This window comes from Heteronotia binoei, chromosome 3, assembly GCF_032191835.1.
Source record: "Heteronotia binoei isolate CCM8104 ecotype False Entrance Well chromosome 3, APGP_CSIRO_Hbin_v1, whole genome shotgun sequence".
NCBI lineage: Eukaryota > Metazoa > Chordata > Lepidosauria > Squamata > Gekkonidae > Heteronotia > Heteronotia binoei.
This window is the reverse complement of record NC_083225.1, coordinates 103147879-103168096: the sequence shown is the minus strand read 5'-3', so window position 1 is coordinate 103168096 and position 20218 is coordinate 103147879.

Genomic DNA, 20218 nt, shown 5'->3' with positions numbered 1-20218 from the left:
AGTTAGTGAGGCTGTGAAGATCAGTGACACACACATACTTTATATCAAACTCCCGGGTCACTAGCACTGCCATCTAAGCAGAGTTATATCCTTCTAAGTTCATTGCAGTTAATGGGCTCAGAAAGGTATTACTTTCTTTAGGGTGGCACTGCAGTTTTACATACTGAGTGTCATTGGTCTTGCAGTTAAATAGGTCTATGATCACTGCAAAGACATAATTATCTTAAGACAAATCTCTAGTAAAAAAACCCAAACTGTTATGTGTCAGTAACATTTTGGGCATATTGGACCTTGCTGATCTTGCCTGAAATCTCTTTGTTGACCATCTCCCAAATTAAATCTAAAAGGGTGTCCATGAACAAGAAGAATAAAGTTCAAGGAAAGCACCCACTCCTCTCTCTTTAAGCTACATTATCAACCTTTATTCTTGGCCTCTAGGTTTGTGTGTTTCCAGTTTATCAGTAGCTATTTATTTATTTGCATTTATAAATCACTTAATCCCCACAATTGTGGGGCCCTAGGCAATGAACAGTATTATAAAAACAGTAAAAATCATAAGATATGATTTGATTTATCAAAACAAAATATAATATAAAATAATATAAAATATAATATCAAAACATATAACACATTGATTTAAAAACAAAAGGCAAAATTTTCAGTTTCCTGCCATTTCTGACTTGTGGGCATCTCATGGATATGGGAGAGAGAAATTGAATCAGTCAACGGAATGGAGAGCAGGGGAGGGTGTCAGCCTTGATGTAAACCATCACTGCCCTCAGCCACACACCTGGCCTTACAGACCCTGTGGAACTGCATAATATCTCACAAGGCCCTGATGTTGTTTGGCAGAGAGTTCCACCAGGTTGGGGCTAGGACTGAAAAGGGCCTGGCCCTAGCCAAGGACAACTGGATGTCTCTGAGGCCAGGGATCACCTGCAGGTTATCTGAGGCGGTAACGCTCTCCCAGGGGTGTATCAGAGGAGGTGATCCCACAGATACATTGGTCCCAGACTGCTCAAGGCCTTGAAGGCCTTGATGCTCCACTGGAAGCCAGTGCAGCTGGTGCAGCACAGGTTGAATATGAATAGTCCATGGTATTCCCATCAAGACTTACACCACCGAATTCTGGATCAGTTGGGGCTTCCAGGTCAGTCTCAAGGGCAGGACAGTGTAACTCAAGTTGCAGTAGTCTAGTATGGAGGTGACTGTTGTGTGGATTACTATGGCTAAATCAGGGCATCATAGGAAAGGGGCCAGCTGCCAATCCTGGTGTAGATGGAAAAATATATCAAAAAGTCAGATTAAACTGTGTAGCACACCAATATTTATAATAATTCTTTTTTCATCAATGTATGTGCTTGACAATTTCATCGTTTCATACATCAAAATAAATCATATTTTCATACATGTCCCATGCTCTATACAGTCAACAAAATGGAAGACAGCTTATACATAACTGGTAAAGTCCTGTGGGCATAGCTAATAAATTATTTGAAGCTGCAAAAGGCAAGGCATTCCTTAAGTCCATGGATGCTGTCCATTTGAAGAATGTCCAAGGACACTGTCCACTTGAACAATGTCCAAGGACACTGTCCACTTGAACAATGTCCAAGGACACTGTCTACTTGAACAATGTCCAGAGATTGCTTGTCAGGTCTGACCAACATTTAGATCAGCACTTTTCATCAGACACTAATCACGGACACCAACTTTACTCAGTATAAATCCTTGATGCGCCAGTCAAATAGCAAAAAAATGTCAACATCTGGACGGTGTCAGAACTTGGATGAACTTCAGAAGAGTCCAATACTTGTTGCAAGTTAGGAATCTTTATTAGAAGAACTACAGTACTATAGTAACGAAATAACAGTAATGGCGATTCTGGGCAGTTGGTTACATTTTATGCCCACAGCAAAGCATAATAAAACAATAATTCACACGGGTCCCAAGCAGTTGTCTCTCCTTCCCAGCCTTCGTTATCAGCAAAGGAGGATGCCCCCCTATTGTGAAGGCCAAATGGCTCGGCTTCAAAGGGCACCTGTGGATGTTAAGCAGAGACTCTCTGCCGCCTGTCTTACTGCCCTAAATATTTGGCATAGCAGAGAGGCCCGGGTCAATGACCGCTGTCAGCTTTCTAAGTTACAACATGGAGGCAGTTTGGCTAAGCAAAGAAATCACAGTTACAAGTTCTGACATACTGCCCCCCCTAAGCTCTTCGGCTTGGGCTTGGGTGGGTACAGTAGGTGAAACTTTTTTAGCAATTGCGGTGCGGATACATCAGTGGCTTTCACCCACTCATCACAGCTAGGGGGAAAGTACTTCCACCTAATGAGATAGTACAGCACCCCCCTCCGGACCTTAGAGTCTAGAATATCTAACACCTCATGGTGACTCTGACCCTTCACTAATGTCGGCGGCGGTTCCGGGGGGCGGGGATGGAATGGCGTAGCTCCAAGATCCTTGCAAAGAAGGCTGCAATGAAAAACAGGGTGGATCTTACTAAGGGATTTGGGTAACTCCAGTTCGACAGTCACTTTATTGATAACTTTCTTTATTTTGAACGGACCCAGATACTTGAGGGCGAGTTTGCGGCACCCTTGCGGAAGGGGCAAGTTTTTTGTAGATAAGAACACTGTGTCCCCCTCCTGCATGTCCCACTGCGGGGCATGTTTCTTGTCAAAGTATCGTTTGTACTCCCTTTTTGCCTCTTCCAGGTTTTCTTGAATCACCTTCCATCCTTCCCTTATTCCCTCCCACCATTGGAGGCAAGACGTGGGTTCTTTTGGTCCTGCCGGAAGGGGGAGGTTTGGGAAAGGTCTCCCTTCATAGCCGTTGACTATTTGGAAAGGGGAGGTTTTGGTGGAACTGTGGAGGCTGTTATTGTATCCATACTCTGCGAACGGCAACAGCTCCACCCAGTTTGTTTGTTGGTAGTTAATGTAACACCGTAAGTATTGTTCGAGAAGCCCATTTACTCTCTCCGTCTGTCCGTCCGTCTGCGGGTGGTAGGCTGAGCTAAGCCCTTGTTCGATGCCAGCTAGCTTGCAAAACTCCCGCCAGAAGTTGGCAACGAACTGTGGCCCGCGGTCGCTAATGACCTTCTCCGGGAACGAGTGTAGGCGGACCACGTGATTAAAGAACAGTTGGGCCAATTTTTTAGCGGTGGGTAATTTCTTACAAGGGATGAAGTGGGCTTGCTTTGAAAAAGTTTCAACCACTACCAATATCACCGTTTTCCCCTGGGACGGGGGCAGCTCCACTATAAAATCCATCGATACTACAGCCCAGGGTCGGCTAGCCATGGGAAGAGGGACGAGGTGGCCGGGGGGCTTCCCTCCTCTGCGTTTGGACATAATACATGTAGGGCATGCTAATACGAATTCAGAAACGTCCCTTTTTAGTTTTGGCCACCAGAATTGACGGGTGATGAGGTGGAGCGTCTTCACATACCCAAAGTGACCAGCAAGGCGGTTGGAGTGGCTCTGTTCTAACACCTCCTTCCTCATAGACTTTGGTACGTAAATTTTCCCTTTGTGGAGCCAAAGCCCCCCCTCCCCCTGCTCTAGACCGTTGGGGCGCTCTGCTCCTTCTAAGTCCGCTTCTGACGCAAAGCGCTCCCTATGTGGCAGTTCCGGGGTTCCGGTCGTTTTCCCTGAACGTGTGGTGACCCCTCCCGCAACTGCCGATGGGGGAATGAGAGAGTCGATCACTTCCTCTCTCTGGCTTTCGTGCTGGGGCATGCGCGATAGCGCGTCGGCCAAGAAGTTTTTAGTGCCTGGGATGTGTTTCAGCACGAAATCAAATTTTGCAAAGAACCCCGCCCAGCGAATTTGTTTGGCTGTCAGTTTGCGGCGGCCCGTGAGGGCTTCTAGGTTTTTGTGATCGGTCCAGATTTCGAAGGGGACTCGGGCTCCCTCTAGCCAGGATCTCCAAGTTTTCAAGGCAAACATTACAGCAAAAGCTTCCTTGTCCCACACCGACCAGTTTCTTTGTTCGTTTGAAAATTTGTGGGAAATGTAAGCGCAGGGACGCAGTTCCCCCTCTTCGTTCCTCTGCATCAATATGGCTCCTACGGCGAAGTCGGAGGCATCGCATTGCACCACGAAGGGTTTTAATTCATTGGGGTGAGCCAGTATTGGTTCAGAGGTAAAGAGTTGCTTAAGTTCTTGGAACGCCCGGTGGCATTCTGGCGTCCAAGCCAGGCGCGCTCCGGGTTTTTTCGCCGCTTACCCCTTCCCCTTTGTTTTCAGGAGTTCTGTGAGGGGGAGCATCACCCGGGCGAACCCCTTAATGAACCCGCGGTAGAAATTTGCGAACCCGATGAAAGATTGTAACTGCCGTCGGGTTCGGGGCGGCTCCCAATCCAGAACTGCTTGGATTTTAGCGGGGTCCATTGCTAGTCCCTCCCCCGACACTCGGAACCCTAGGTAGTCGAGTTCCGTCTTGTGGAACTCACATTTAGACAGCTTAGCATACAGTTTGTTCTTACAGAGTGTAGCTAGTACTTTTCGCACAAGGGGCACATGAGATTCAAGATCTTTCGAATAGATAATGATGTCATCAAGGTACACCACCACCCCCTTAAATAGGAATTCTCTTAACACTTCATTTATAAAGTTCATAAAGACTCCTGGTGCACCCTGAAGCCCGAATGGCATCACTAGATACTCAAACTGTCCCATAGGTGTGTTGAACGCAGTCTTCCACTCGTCTCCTTCCTTAATCCGCACGCGAAAGTACGCGTCTCTGAGATCGAGCTTAGTGAAAATCTTGCCCTCGGCTACTGTGTTCAAAAGGTCTCTTATCAACGGGATCGGGTAAGCATTGGACATAGAAATCCCGTTTATCCCGCGAAAATCTGTGCAAAGCCTAAGCCCCCCATCCTTTTTCTTGCAGAACAGTACGGGGGCTGCATGGGGGGCTGTAGCTGGTCGAATGAAGCCCCGTTTCAAATTTTTGTCAATGAACTTTCTTAACTCCTCTTTCTCTGCCCAGCCCATGGAGTACAGTTTTGCTTTTGGTAGCGTCTGCCCGGGGATGAGTTCGATGGCACAGTCTGTAGGGCGGTGAGGGGGAAGTTCGTCCGCCTCTCTTTCGCTAAACACTTTCCTCAAGTCCCTGTACTCTTTGGGGATCGATCCCACCTCCTCGAGGGTGAGGCAGAGTCTTTCGTTCTGCGGGGGTGCCTTCGGGCCCCACTCGGGTCTCCAGTGGTGGTGCTCGCACCGCCAGTCCGGGAACCGCACTATTTGCTCTGCCCAACGAATGTCCGGTTGGTGTCTTGCTAGCCATCCCGATCCCACCACCACATCGAAGGAGCAGGAAGGGGCTATGACAAAAGCTTCTACCCCCCAGTGTTCTTCAGTTCCCACGGGGATGGCCTGGGTCTCTAGGGTGCACGGTTCTCCCCTCATTGGTGTCCCGTCCATTTGCTCGAATTGGATGGGGTGGGGAAGGGGGGCCGTGGCTAACCCCAGCGCTTCCACTAAGCGGGGGGTGATGATGTCCCGCGTGCACCCAGAGTCAATTAGGGCCCGGGCGTGCATAAATCTTTTCAAGTTGGGGTTCAAAAGGGTGACTGCCATGAACAACAACCCCCCGGTAACTCTCACCGTCAGTAGTGCCGGCGTTTTGTCGACCTGCCTCGCGGCACTGGTTAAAGCAGGCCGCTGTCGTTTCCCGCCGACTCCTGATCCCAGGACTCCTCGCTGGATTCTTCTATGGTGGTAATATCCTCGTCAATCGCCAAGGAAGTGGCGACGGTGCCCCGACTGGGCTCCTTCGCTCGTCCGCCTTTCTTCTTCGGCGCGGTGGGCGTCGTTTTGGGTGGCGTCGGAGTAGGGGTCGGTTTCCCTGGGCAGTTTGCTGCCAGGTGATTCGGGTCCCCGCACCTGAAGCACTTCCGCGCTGCCGACCCCGGGGTTGAGTGTTGCGGGGCCCCGCTTCCCTTCTGTCTTGCTCGGCGAGGGGCTCAGTCTCCCTCCTTTCTTACTCTGTTGCTGGCGTCGCATCCCGACGTGCTGGAGGTCGGCCTCTACCTCCTCGGCCAGTTGGATCCATCCCACCAGGGCATCTGGCCTTCCTTGGTGGTAGCACCGGTCTAAGATGTTAGCATTCAGGCCGTTCTTGAACGCGGTGTATTTCATAACTTCATTCCACCCCCTGGCTGCCGCGCAGTAGCCCATGAACTCGGTGGCGTACTCTCGGGTGGTGCGGTTGCCTTGCTCGATCCTTTGTAGGGCCGCGACGGCTTTTTCCTCTCGCAGGGGGTCCCTGTATTGTCTGAGCATCGCCTGTAGAAAATCGGCCACGGTGGCTAGCTCGGGTTTCCGCCCCGTGTAGAGCCCCACGTACCACTTCTGGGCCGGTCCTCTCAGTCGGGAGGCGATGTGGGCCACACGGCTCGCTTCCGTGGGGTACCCCGCTCCCCAGTGCGTAAAAAACGTGTTGCACTGGATCGTGAAGTATTCCACCGCTTCCCCATCTCCGTCGAAGGTAATCTTCAGCTCCCAGTGTCCTCCCCCGTCTCCCCCGGCCGGGGCGACGGGGGCGGGGGCCACCGGAGCCACCGGCCCACCGGGTGGCGGGGCCGGCGGTCCCACCGGAGGGCCCGCTGGCGGTCCTGCGGGCGGTCCAGCCGGGGGACCTGCTGGAGGACCGACCGGAGGTCCGGCTGGGGGTCCCGCTGGGGGTCCAGCCGGCGGCCCCGCTGGGGGTCCTGCTGGGGGGCCGGCCGGCAGTCCCGCCGGAGGGCCAGCCGGCGGCCCCGCTGGGGCCCCGGCCGGGGGTCCAGCCGGCGCGCCTGCCGGCGGACCCGCTGGTCCTCCTCCCGGGGCTTGTCCCGTTGCCACGACTCCTTGGAGCGTGCGGATTTGGTCGCGGATCGCTCCCAGGTTCTGCTGCATCTCCTCTGCCATCAGGGTTCGGGAGGCATGAACCTCGTCGTGGATCTCTCTCACCCAATCGAACAGCTCGTTGCGCAATGTTCGGATCGGGTCCCCTCCTCCATAAGTCCCGAGCCCTTCGTCTCTGGGCTCGTCCTCGTCCCCTTCCCTCTCGCCCGTGGCAATGAGTCGGTAGCGTTGCTCCGCGGCCTCCATCGCGGTCGTAGATTTCCGCGGGCTCCAGGTTCGGGAGGGGAAGGCGTCGACGGAGAACGGTGCCGGGACTTTAATCTTCCTCCTCGCCCCGGTTACCTTCGGGTCGAGGGGTTCCTCGTCCGGTGGGATATTGGGCTCTCCGTTGTCTGGTGCCAGTGCCGCCATGGGGCCAGGCTGCCAGTTCCGATAAGTCCAAACAAAAGGATTACTGTTATAATGTCAGAACTTGGATGAACTTCAGAAGAGTCCAATACTTGTTGCAAGTTAGGAATCTTTATTAGAAGAACTACAGTACTATAGTAACGAAATAACAGTAATGGCGATTCTGGGCAGTTGGTTACATTTTATGCCCACAGCAAAGCATAATAAAACAATAATTCACACGGGTCCCAAGCAGTTGTCTCTCCTTCCCAGCCTTCGTTATCAGCAAAGGAGGATGCCCCCCTATTGTGAAGGCCAAACGGCTCGGCTTCAAAGGGCACCTGTGGATGTTAAGCAGAGACTCTCTGCCGCCTGTCTTACTGCCCTAAATATTTGGCATAGCAGAGAGGCCCGGGTCAATGACCGCTGTCAGCTTTCTAAGTTACAACATGGAGGCAGTTTGGCTAAGCAAAGAAATCACAGTTACAAGTTCTGACAGACGGCGCATCTCTTGTGGCAGCTCAGAAGGTGAGGATTCTGGGTGTGATACTGGATGCCTCCCTTTTTATGGATGCCCAGATTACAGATGTTGCACTATCTGCCTTTTACCACCATTGCCAAGCCAAGCAACTAGCGCCCTATCTGGCTCCCCGGGACTTAGCTACAGTGATCCATACAATAAATTTATTATTTATTATTATTATTAGTCACTTTCAGGCTGGACTACTGTAACTTGCCCTACACAGGCTTGCCCTTGAGGCTGATCCGGAAACTCCAGCTGGTGCAGAATGCAGCAGCACGATTGCTAATTGAATCACCTGTATGGGCGAGCAGTTGGACGATGCTGCACAGTTTGCACTGGCTATCAATTGAGTACCGGATCCACTTCAAGGTTTTAGTACTGACGTTTAAAGCCTTGAGCGGCCTGGGACTGGCATACTTGCGGGACCATCTTTCCCCATATGAGCCCCGAAGGTCATTATGTTTGGCCAGCCAACATCTTCTGACCATCCCTGGCCCAAGGGACATCCAGCTTGCGTCAACCAGGGCCAGAACTTTTTTGGCCCTGGCCTCAGCCTGGTGGAACCAGCTCCCTATAGAGGTTCGGGCCCTGCCAGAACTGTTGGCATTCCAGAGGGCCTGTAAGTTGGAGCTGTTACACCAGGCCTATGGCTGAGGCAGGCAGATGTCCTTCTCTTATTGTACCATCAAACTGGCCTCCCAACACTGTTGCTTAAATTGGGCCAATATAGTTGACATCCTTGGACTCCTAAAGCTGTACTTAATTGATATGTCCGCACCATTCCATGCTGCTTAAAATCAATTCTGAGCCAATGACTTAACTTGTTTAAATTTTAATCTGTTTTTAACTGTTTGATTGTTTTATTATTATTATTTGTGTGACTGTTTGACTGTTGGTTTAATTGTTTTATTGTGTTGGAATCCACCCTGAGCCCATTACGGGAAAGGGCGGGTTATAAATCTACAAAAATAAAATAAAAATTAAAAATAAAACAATTGTTCAGAATATTCTTTGACTTAGAGACTCCTAATTTCAGTTATATATGGACATCGTAATCACCCATTTGGTTACCAGAGTGTCTGGAGATTCTGCTATAGAACGTGGGTTTATCCACCAGGTTACAAGAGACTTATGTGAACAGTCTCAGCGTTACAACAAGCACTCTATATCTTCGGAAGAATGCTAGCCACACGTACAGATGGGTTTCTAGCCGCTCCATGCATACACCATTTCGGCTGTTGCAGTGGAAGAAGTTGCGCTGCCAGGAACTGTCCGGGCAAGAGGCTTTCAGCATTGATCATGAAAGTCACTGTGGTAAGCTAACACCACCAGCAACCATCTTCTCACATACTCACATACTCAACAGCTGTGGCGTTTGCATAAGGCAATCAAGTTTATCTTAAGCACAGACCCTGCCAGACTGTTTAAGCTTTTATTCAACAGAACCCAAGACAATAGATGGTGCCAGTATGGAGGTAAAGAAGAGGAAGAACATCTTCACCTAGAGCCAGACTTCCTTGTATAAATCGGGTGTCACCTTAGGTAACAATTTGGCCCTCTATTGTCACCTTTAGATAAGTATGATAGCTTGTTAATCACTTCTATTCCAATACCCTCATCCATTCTTTACCCTAATGGTCACTCTGGAGCCTCCCCCTTTGCCCATTGTTACCTGGAAACCCAATCAGATAATTAGGGCCATGTCTGCTCATTGGCCAGATATGGGTATCCAATCAGGTGCCTCTAATAAATCGGCCATTGGCTACCACACAAGTCCAGCCCTTATGGTCATTGCGGAGCCTCCCCTTTTTCTGAGGTCATGTACCAGCTGACTACCTATCATCCACCCCTGCACCTCCTACCCCCTAAGGGCTCAAGGTAGTCCTTATAACCTCTGACTCAACTCCCCACACGTGTGCATCTGACAGCACCCCATACCCCACTGTTAGATATGCCCCCAATTCCTGATCAGTTGAGGGTCCATCCCCCATCTCCTTTTTATCGCCATTGGAGCCTTCCTTGAAGACCACGATAGGTAATTATTACTCTGTTTGTCAATCCATTTATGTACCCCTGTCTATTTCTATCTTATTTTCATTAGGATTGTATGTGTGTTGTGTGACCCTATACTCTTGTATGTTTGTTTTTATTTCATAATAAATCATTTTATATTATATTACATTGTCTCATTATTGGGTGAATTCCAAAGCAGACACCTTCTGTATAAACAGGTTTTTGATCTCGCTAAAAGGAAGATTGCCCTTCACTCTAAATTTCCCCAAATCCTATTTTTAGGATAGTTTGCTTAACAATTCATTAGTTGATACTAAAATAAAGAGGATGTATAGCCCTTCTTAATGAAAATACATAAGTTTAGCATATGTAGTAAGATAAGAAACCAATATCCCTGTTCAGTCCTGTGGGGTTGTTCTAAGTGTTGTAATAATCCAGCAATTTCCCTTTCCAGTCTGTTCCTGAAGTTCTTTTTTCCTACTTTTGAAGGAGTTCAGCTGACCCTTGCTGACTCAGTTAAGAGCCTCAGGGTTATACTAGAAGTAGAAGAAGATATTGGATTTGTACCCCACCCTTCACTCTGAATCTCAGAGTAGTTTACAATCTCCTTTACTTTCCTCCCCAAAAACAGACACCCAGTGAGGTAGGTAGGGCTGAGAGAGCTCTCACAGAAGCTGACCTTTCAAGGACAGTTCTACAAGAGCTATGGCTGGACTAAGGCCATTCCAGCAGCTGCAAGTGGAGGAGTGGGGAATCAAATCCAGTTCTCTCAGATATAGGGTTGCCAATCCCCAGGTGGGTATGACCAAAAAACCCCACTGTGTTTAATGCACTTTATACTATCATGCTACATTTTTATAATGTTCAAACACATTCCACTATAATGAGCTCAAAGATCCAAAGAGCATTTCAAGGATATATGAATTTTGCAGTTTGTCTATAAAGTTGTCTATAATTGTAATGGAAAGTGTTTGAATTGTGATTGTTCTTATCACAAGATAGCATTTTATAAAGAAATACTGTATCTATAATCTCAATTACCAATGTAAAAGGCCAATGCTCTATTTGAAGTGCATCTCAATTGTAGTTATTGTTAGCTTTGTATATTTAGTATGTATTAATTTGAAGCACAATCTGGTAATTTCTTTCTGCCTAACACTAATTTTATTATTGTTGCTTTAATAGTTTTACTTTTGTTGTTTTGTATTGTACCATAATTTCAATAAAATTTATTTTGTTTTAAAAAGAAATGTTTGAACATTATAAAAATGTAGCATGATAGTATAAAGTGCATTATGCACAGTGGGGTTTTTTGGTCATAGCAATCTTTACACTGTGGTTTCCCATTGTGTATAATCCCCAGGTGGGGGCAGGGGATCCCCCAGTTTGGAGGCCCTCCCCCCCCCCGCTTCAGGGTCATCAGAAAGCAGGGGGAGGAGAGGGAAAAGTCTGCTGGGCACTCCATTATTCTCTATGGAGACAGATTCCCATAGGTATAATGGAGAATTGACCCACAGGTATTTGGGGCTCTGGGGGGGTGTGTTTTGAGCTAAAGGCTCCATCATAGCATCCAATGCCTCTCCCTAAAATACTCTCCAAGTTTCAAAAAGACTGAACGAGGGGGTCCAATTCTATGAGCTCCAAGAAAAGGTGCCCCTATCCTTCATTATTTCCAGTGAAGGAAAGGCATTTAAAAGGTGTGCGGTCCCTTTTAATGTGATGGCCAAAGCTCTCCTTGGAGTTCAGTTATGCTTGTCACACCCTTGCTCCTTGCTCCACCCCAAAGTCTCCTGGCTCCACCCCCAAATTCTCCTGGCTCCAACCCCAAAGTCCCCAGATATTTCTTGAATAGGACTTGGCAACCCTACTCAGATAAGAGTCTGCATACTTAACCACTACACCAAACTGGCTTTCTAGAGCCTTGGGCCTCATAGTAGACCCAACTGGAGAAGCAAGTTAATTCAGCTGCAAATTGGCCTCCTACCTTGATATGGCTGGTCACCTGGCTCCAAGCCACAGTAGCATTGAAAGTAGACTATTCTAATGCACTGTACTCAGAATCAATTCAGAAATTTCAACTGGTCCAAAATGCTGCAGCTCAACTATTAGCAGGTACATGAATGAAGTATGCCTATTACTCCCATTCTACAGTCATTCTACTGGCTGCCCATCAGTTTGTTGTTGTTGTTCATTCGCATAGACGAGTCCGACTCTTTGCGACCCCATGGACAAAGTCACACCAGGACGTCCTGTCCTCCACCATCCTCTGAAGTCTGCTTAAATTCGTGTTTGTTACATCAGTAACGCTGTCCAGCCATCTCATCTTTTGCCATCCCCTTCTTCTTTTGCTTTCTGTCTTTCCCAGCATCAGGATCTTCTCCAGTGAGTGCTCCCTTCTCATTTGGTGGCCAAAATATTTGAGCTTCAGCTTCAGCATCTGACTTTCCAGGGAACAGTCTGGGTTGATTTCCCTTAGGACTGACTGATTTGATCTTCTTGCAATCCAAGGGACTCTCAAGATTCTTCTCCAGCACCACAGCTCAAAAGCATCTATTCTTCTGCGCTCGGCCTTCCTTATGGTCCAGCTCTCACAACTATAGATTACTACTGGGAATACCATCGCTTTGACTATACGGACTTTTGTTGGCAGGCTGATGTCTCTACTTTTTATTATACTGTCCAGGTTCACCATAGCTGTCCTCCCAAGGAGCAAATGTGCCCATAAGTTACCAAGCTCAAGTTTACGTACAAAGCCTTTTATGGCCTTGAACCCTCATATTTTCAAAACCATTTCTCCATCTATGCACTGCTACATTAGCTTTGCTCATCTCATCAAGGTCTTCCGCATGTGCCAACCTGCAAATGGGCATAATCAACAACTGTCCATGCACATGCCTTCTCTGTTGTGTCCCCCACCTTACAGAATGGCCTGCCTGAGGAGATCAGGAAGGCTCCCACTCTCCTGGCTTTCCACAGACTATGAAAAACTGACATTCAAGAGAGTTTTTCAACACAGGCAATAGAGGTGTACTGCACAAAATGATTCCCAAAGCTACTTACATCAGTAATTATCAACGGTGGTCTATGCTATTGTGTTTAGCTTACTGAAGCTAGGATCCTACTATGTAATTTTCCTATCATTTAATGTGTCATGTTAAGGCTTACGCTTGCATCAGTTCTATTTTTAGATTTCTGATTGGTTCTGCAGCCTTAATCCTATTGTATTGCTTATTGAATATTTCATCCTGTTGATAGTATTGACTCATTCTATGTAATCCACCTTGAGTTCAAGTGAGAAAGGTGGACTATAAATAATGTAAATATAGAAATAAATAAAATCAACAGTGACATTTAAAAACCTGCATAATCATTAGGTTAGGAAGAATATTTCACCAAGTTTTAAATGTGATCAAAATTACCTTTGTTTTGCTTTTTTCTCCCTTTTATACTAAAATTCTGTATCTTAATCATAGCATTCCATGTTGTAAAAGAAACTGCAAGCATTGTGGTTCTTAAGTATAATTTGTTTAATGAAATAAGAATCCTCAAAGCTATGAAGTCTTTGGAAAGCATGTAATATTCCCTGCCTTCATTTTTCAAGCTTAGAATTTTAAGATCACAATAGTAACATGCAAAATACTGAAATAACAGCAGATGCCTTGATTAACACCATAATGATTCATCTAATCTCACTGGCAATATTATATGCATAATGTGGCACATTAATACCCCTTGGCAGGTCTTAAGAGATGAGACAATGCAGCTGGCAGCTTGAGATGAGAGCAGCTGGGAGAGGAGAACTAGGTTTCTACATATTAAAGCGTTTGGCATTTGGACTTTAACTGTTCAATGATAATAAATAACTCACCACTACTGACAACTTGTAATGATATCTTTTGTTGTGACCTACTTATTCATCAAGCTCATCTTAGGTATTTGGGCCCATCTGTTCAGTTTGTTTTATTTCTTGAAATTCTCTCTCTCTCTCTCAAAACTCACTTTAACAATAACAGAAAAACCCAGGATAATAACATTAAAATTGTAAAAAATAAAATAGATACACTGTCACTGTAGTGTATCAGAAGCTTCAAGGAAAGACCCTTTGTTTGAGAGGCTCCTAGCAGCTGCACTCAGATTGGCTGCTTTTGTGCAGCCAGCCAATCAGGAAATATCCATTTGAATTAAACCCATCGCTGACTCAGCCAGTTAGGTAATATCAATTTGAATGAAGCCCATGCAAATGAAGACTCAAAGCATCTAGTTTTCTATTGGGCTGTTTATTGCTGGAGGTGTGTTTTGGGTGGAGTTTTGTGTATATATTTGCAGCTTGCCATGTGTGTTTTCAGAGTGTGTTCTTGCTAAATAAAGAGCTATGCTGAAATCAATCCAGCACCTGAATTTACTACTTAGCAGTCACCCTAACCCACAATAACACTGATTACAACAAATGGCCATATTTACATGAACAAATAATCCAATAAATCTAATAAATAAATATTTTTCTCATCTATCAGTGCAGTATATCTAAGAAACCAGAACACATCCCATGCTTTTTCTAGTGGCTGGCCAGCACCAGACCAACTGTTAACAATTTTTAAGCAATTTCTTCAGCTGATGGGTTTACCATTTTAATGTAATTTCATAAGAGGGTCTCAGTCACTGAGAAGTCAAATATGAATAGAGACAAAACACAAAGGCTACCACATTTATAAAAGTTAACATACTTTTAAAAAGGGTATTAACATATATACATAAAACTGAAATTTTAATATCTAATTTTAATAGATGTATAGTTGGATTCTATGAAAAGAAAGCAAACTGTTCTTGTATGTAGTATCTATGGAAACTGAATGAGGAGACATTGCAACAGTGGCAAAAGATTAGGGAACAGTTGGCTGTAAGATGCTGTTCCATCTTAAGAGACCTCTAATTAAAGTAAACACACTGGTATTGTGTAAGAATAGAATCACAGGATGATTGAGACAATGTGTTAAATAAGTGGGAATGAAAAAAATCCATAAGATACCACCTGTATAGGATTTAGGGCTTTTATACTTACCAGGTAAATTTACACATGGATATAACTTCTCATGCCTTAAATTTACAAATGGACATAACCTTCCCTGCCTTAACAAGCCATTATTTTCTTGATAGCTGGTGATTTCCAACAACATGCTAGGAACAATTTGGCTGCCACATATAGCTGTTTGATTATGTCTTTGTGGAGAATGCCAGGATCAGGGCACAGGAATAGCATAATTTTGATGGATACTTTGACTATTACAGCACTTGGCAAAATTAAAACTTTCCTCCTGTTATGTATGTGCCTTAAAATATGTGATTCCTGCCGGCTCATTGAAGCCAGGAGAGCAGAGCTTGGGGACTGGAGAACAATAGGGAGTGGGATCCAAATACCTGCTGCCCTACACCAATCAAAGACCTGCTGCCCTACACCAATCAAAGAATGAACCAATGGCAAGCTTGTGCAGGAGCTTAGAGCTGTATATAGGTTTGGCCCACAGGCCCTTAGTCAGTCTTGTTGGGAGCAGCCATCGCCATGCTGCCTCTAATAAAGAGCTGTTATCATGGTTACCTCGTCTACTTGATGCTTTAAACCCACTATATAATACCTCCAGCACAAAGTTTCTTTCTCAAGCATAAGTAGCCCTTTCAACAGAGGAAGGTTGATGTCATACTCTGTTGAATGGAATGGTAGGATACAGGACACTCAGTCTGGAGATCAGACTGATCAGACATTGCAAGCTGGAGATCAGTTCTAAAAGCAGGAGATCTCCAGGCCCCACCTGGAGGCTGGGAATAGAATACAATCCAAGAGAGGTCACTATAATGGATAACACAACAAAAAATGCAAGCTAGTGACCAGTTTACTAAGATGTATATAGAAATCAGTCCAAATGTCCAAAACATGTATATTCAAGTCCCAAAGTAGTGTGGTGACAAGCCAATTGATTAAGTACTTGTTTCTTTCCAGTCTTCATCAGACCTGGGACCACTAACAAAAGAAAATATTATACAAAAATATCAGAAGGACATTCAGACACCACCAACCCCCTTCCAGTGAAAAAAATATACCATACTTACATATTGATTCAATTATATAGATTTTTTTACACAATTTAAAAAAAGAGGGACGCAAGGCATCTCCAGCAGCAATTTTACATCGGCTACAGCTCAATATGTGGCTTCTTGCACACCCTAATGGTGCAACTAACATGTTTAAAAAGGCAAACATCTCATTTACAGCTGCCATTACACAAACCTCTTAAAGGTAAAGTAACATATTTCTAATGCAACATGCTAAAAGACACAAACACCACAAACTATATCACAGCAGATACAACATACAAAATATTCCATACAAAGAATGTCAAATCCCATAATTTATACAAAAATATGTTATCACACAGGCAAATTATGCACAGCACTCATAATATTATAAAGAACACCATTCATAAAAAACATGTCAACTCATTGGTCACATTCAGTCCATATGGAGAAATGCAATTCAACTGGTGTATCCAGTATGCCTCTTTCTGCAGCAGGATCTTTTGTGTGTTTTCATTTCTATCTGTTTGTTCATATTTGTATAAGGTGAAAAAAAAATCTTCACAGTCATGATTCTTTTGCCTAAAATGGCTGACCATAGGAGCTTCAATCACATGTTCCTAAGTCTGCTCCTGTGTTCCAGAATACGTACTCTAAGGGCTTGAGAAGGGCTTGAATAATGCTTAGACTGCATCTTGGCTAGCTATGAATCATAATGTAGAAGCAGAATTGTCTAGTGAGCATGTATTTACTTCTATTTAATAGTGACTGAACTACAACTAAGAAAATAAAGGATTACATTGATGCAAAAAGTTTGCTCATTTAAAAACAGGTCTAAAAGCTATGGTACAATTACATTTTCATGCAGAAGTTGTAGGAGATACTGAGCACAATCAAGACAGATGCATATAAAATGTTCCATGTAGTAACCAATTAAAACCTACTACATGTTTGGCAGCTTATGTTAGGCAGGAATATCAATCATAGTGTGGTGGGGGTGTTAACTTCAAGGGATTGCATAGTATGGGAAAACAGTATCTTTTCTACTGGGACTCATTAGATTAGGAAACCAACATGTCACCTACCACATACCTTTCCTCAGCTGTGAAAATTTCCAAACAGCATGGAGGCTGAAGAGGAGCATGTTTTATGCCAGAACATCCTTAAATCAGCAAGTACACAGTTTCCTGTTAATGTGCTGTATTCACTGTACCAGGCAGACACTATCCATGTTTTCCCCATGCCAATTTAGTCAACCATCTGCTCTTCACTATAGGAAACTATCTCTGACTCTGATAAATATATCTCAGTTTGATTTTAGGAAAATCAACATTAACTCACCATTTATTCATGTATTATGTATTAGAATGCTGGTATAAAAGTCCATGATGTGTCCTTTTGAATAAGGACAACTCCATGTGTTTGGATATTGAGGTGACATGCTTGTCTCAGAAACAGAACTGAGGTAAGGTAAAGTGTTCACTTTTTTTTCATGCTAGAGTGCTGTGCCTATCATCATCTGCAGGTAACCTGGGTATTTTCTTTAATACAGCCTTCTTCCTCTCTCTTTCAGCTCTGCTTTCAAAGAAGCAGCACACTCATACGTCTCTCTGCTCTGTGAGAGAAGGCAGAAAAACCCAGACATGCCTGCCCACAGTGACTCTCCATGAACATAGCCAGCTGTTAGGGACCTCTTGTAGGAACTTCTATTTAGACAGGATTGATTAGATCAGGGGTGTCAAACATGCAGTTCGGGGGCCGTATCAGACCCCTGGAGGGCTCCTATCAGACCCCCGAGCAACTGGCTGTCATCTGCTTCCTTCTCCCTATATCTTGCTTCCTTCTGCATAACAGCTTTCTTTGCAAGGCTTCTTCAATGGCACGGGAGCAAAACCTCTATTTTCTCCATTGGCTGAGGCTCCTCTTTTGGGGAGGAAGGTGGGAGGGAGAGCCTGCTTTGCCAAGCTCTCTCAATCCCACAGCAGAGCTACTGAGCAAGCCTCTCTTCCTTCTGTTGGCTGAGGCTCCCCCCCCCCCAGGGGAAGAGCCACAGCTTCCTTTGCCCAGTTTCCTGGATCCCATGGGAGAAATACCAAAAAAGCAACTTTAAGACCAATAAGTGCTAATGTTTTAATTTTTAAAAAAACAACGATATAATTGTGTTTGTGTCTTTTATGACGTTTCTATCTCTGCTACCTAATCTTAAATAGGTACACTCATGCCCTGACGTGACATGGCCTGGCCCAACAAGGTCTCATTTATGTCAGATCCAGCCCCCATAACAAATGAGTTTGACACCCCTGTTTAACACTCTGAGGCTTATTCCATACAACAAATTCTGGATGATTGTCCATTGGCATTTGCAGACACAGACCAGGCTAGCCGTTTCCACCAGCATTCTGCCTCATGGGACTGAATGATAAAGAGCTTGTTTTTATCTAGTTGTATGGTTATATAAAACTACCACATCAAACAACTAACGTCCGGCTGTCAGTGTGAACCAGTATTCTGTTTCTTCATTCCACCACTAGTCTACTTTTTCTCTGCTAAAAATTAATACTTCAGTCTTGGCTTTCTACCAGTCCTCAAGGAGTTTATTTCTCTTGGTTGCTGAGGGCAGGTAGATGGTATTGTATAGAAAGTTTGGGGGTTATATATGAATTGTGACCAACCTCTCTGGCTGTCACAGGATATATATATCACATTTCTGAGTGCCTGATGGAATTTCACATATAAGGACTAGCTGAACTTGAGGCCAGCAAAGAAAGGCAACACCTGGATCCTAAGGGGTCCTGGAATTCACACATCAATTTTTGTAAGATACAGGTGGGTATTCCTAAATCTTTTTTTAAATATACCAATTTGATGCAAAATATTGCCTAGGAATGACAATATAACTCATCTATTTCCCAGCAAAGGCACATTTGGAAAAACGCCAGAAGCTGAGCCCAAAGGATATAAGACTTTGGTGGGATACAAGCATGCCTGAACATTTTCTTTGTGACATTTACATTCATCTTGAGATATGATTGTGGTCATCTGTGTATTTAACAATCATGTAAGAAAGTGTTCTCAAGTATGTGATTCATTAATCAAACCCTGGCAGATATCACAAATTTTATGTGGCTGAATGTATACAGTACTCTGCTTACATATGCTGAACTGATGCTGGCACATATTCAGAATCTGACTAAATGCATTTTCCCTTGGGCATGTAAATATTAATGCATTGGCAAATATAATTTTTCCCACTGAATGAATGTCGTTTAATTCTGCTAGTGAAATGTGATGCCTCTCTCAACCCTAATACCAAACAAGGATATGTCAGTTTCCAACTGGTGATTTGCATGGAACTTTGCTTAGCATACTGATAAAGTTGCAATAGGGATTTTTTTTCCAGACACATATCTGTTTCATGAGCCTATGTGACATTCTTATTTATAGTGTCAGTGACCACAGCCTTCAGTCTGGCATGTTTGGATATATTTTCCAGATATGCTTTCAGAAGATCTTGTGCCTTTTATAAAGCATATCAGCATTTTCATCATGATTTTGTAGGAAAGACATGACAAAAAGTTACAAGGAAAAGTTATATCTAAATATGTTCATAGGCCTGTTTGAGTACTCTATTGCTCTTTTGGTCATCTAAGATAATTTTTTTAAAAACTACTACAGGCTAGTAGTGAAAGTTTTGCCTGACTGTTTCTAATTAGTGGTATGGAATTTATACATCACACCCTTCTTCCTCTTTGGCTTCCTTTCCTCTTGGGCCATAGTCCTGCACAATTTTCATTGCTTCAGCTCAAGCACACAGAGCTTGTACTAGCCTCCAAGGGTTTCCCCTGCCTCCCTTCTTCTGCTCTTTGTGTTCTCAACCACTTTTTTTCATTCCTCTTATGGCTGAAGAAGAGATGCTAGTTTTCAAAGAGCTGGTTTTGGATACCCTGGACCCAGCTCTGGTTTCCCACAGCTACACAGTTAACATTTTCTTGTACTTAAATGGAAGCAGGGAGAAGGGAGTTATTGTCCTGTTCCTGCTGCTCCACATGGGGATGATTGGTTGAATAAAGACTTAATGTAGTAATCCCTCATAATCTCAAAAAAATCTACATTCCAGCAGAGCATGAAAGGATGTATCAATCCTGTCAAGGCCACAAGGGCAGATTCTATTAATGTAGAGCCTATTGAAAAATGTCCCTTGCAAAATCATTGTAGGTATAATGTTCAGTCTTGCAAACAAAAAAATTCTGCAATTACATGATAAGATAGTATATATGGGGTGGGGGAAATAAAGATTTTGGGTAGGAAAGACCAAAAAATAGGGATGAGCATACTCTTGACAGCTCTCAGGTTCAAACTACCATAGTCAATT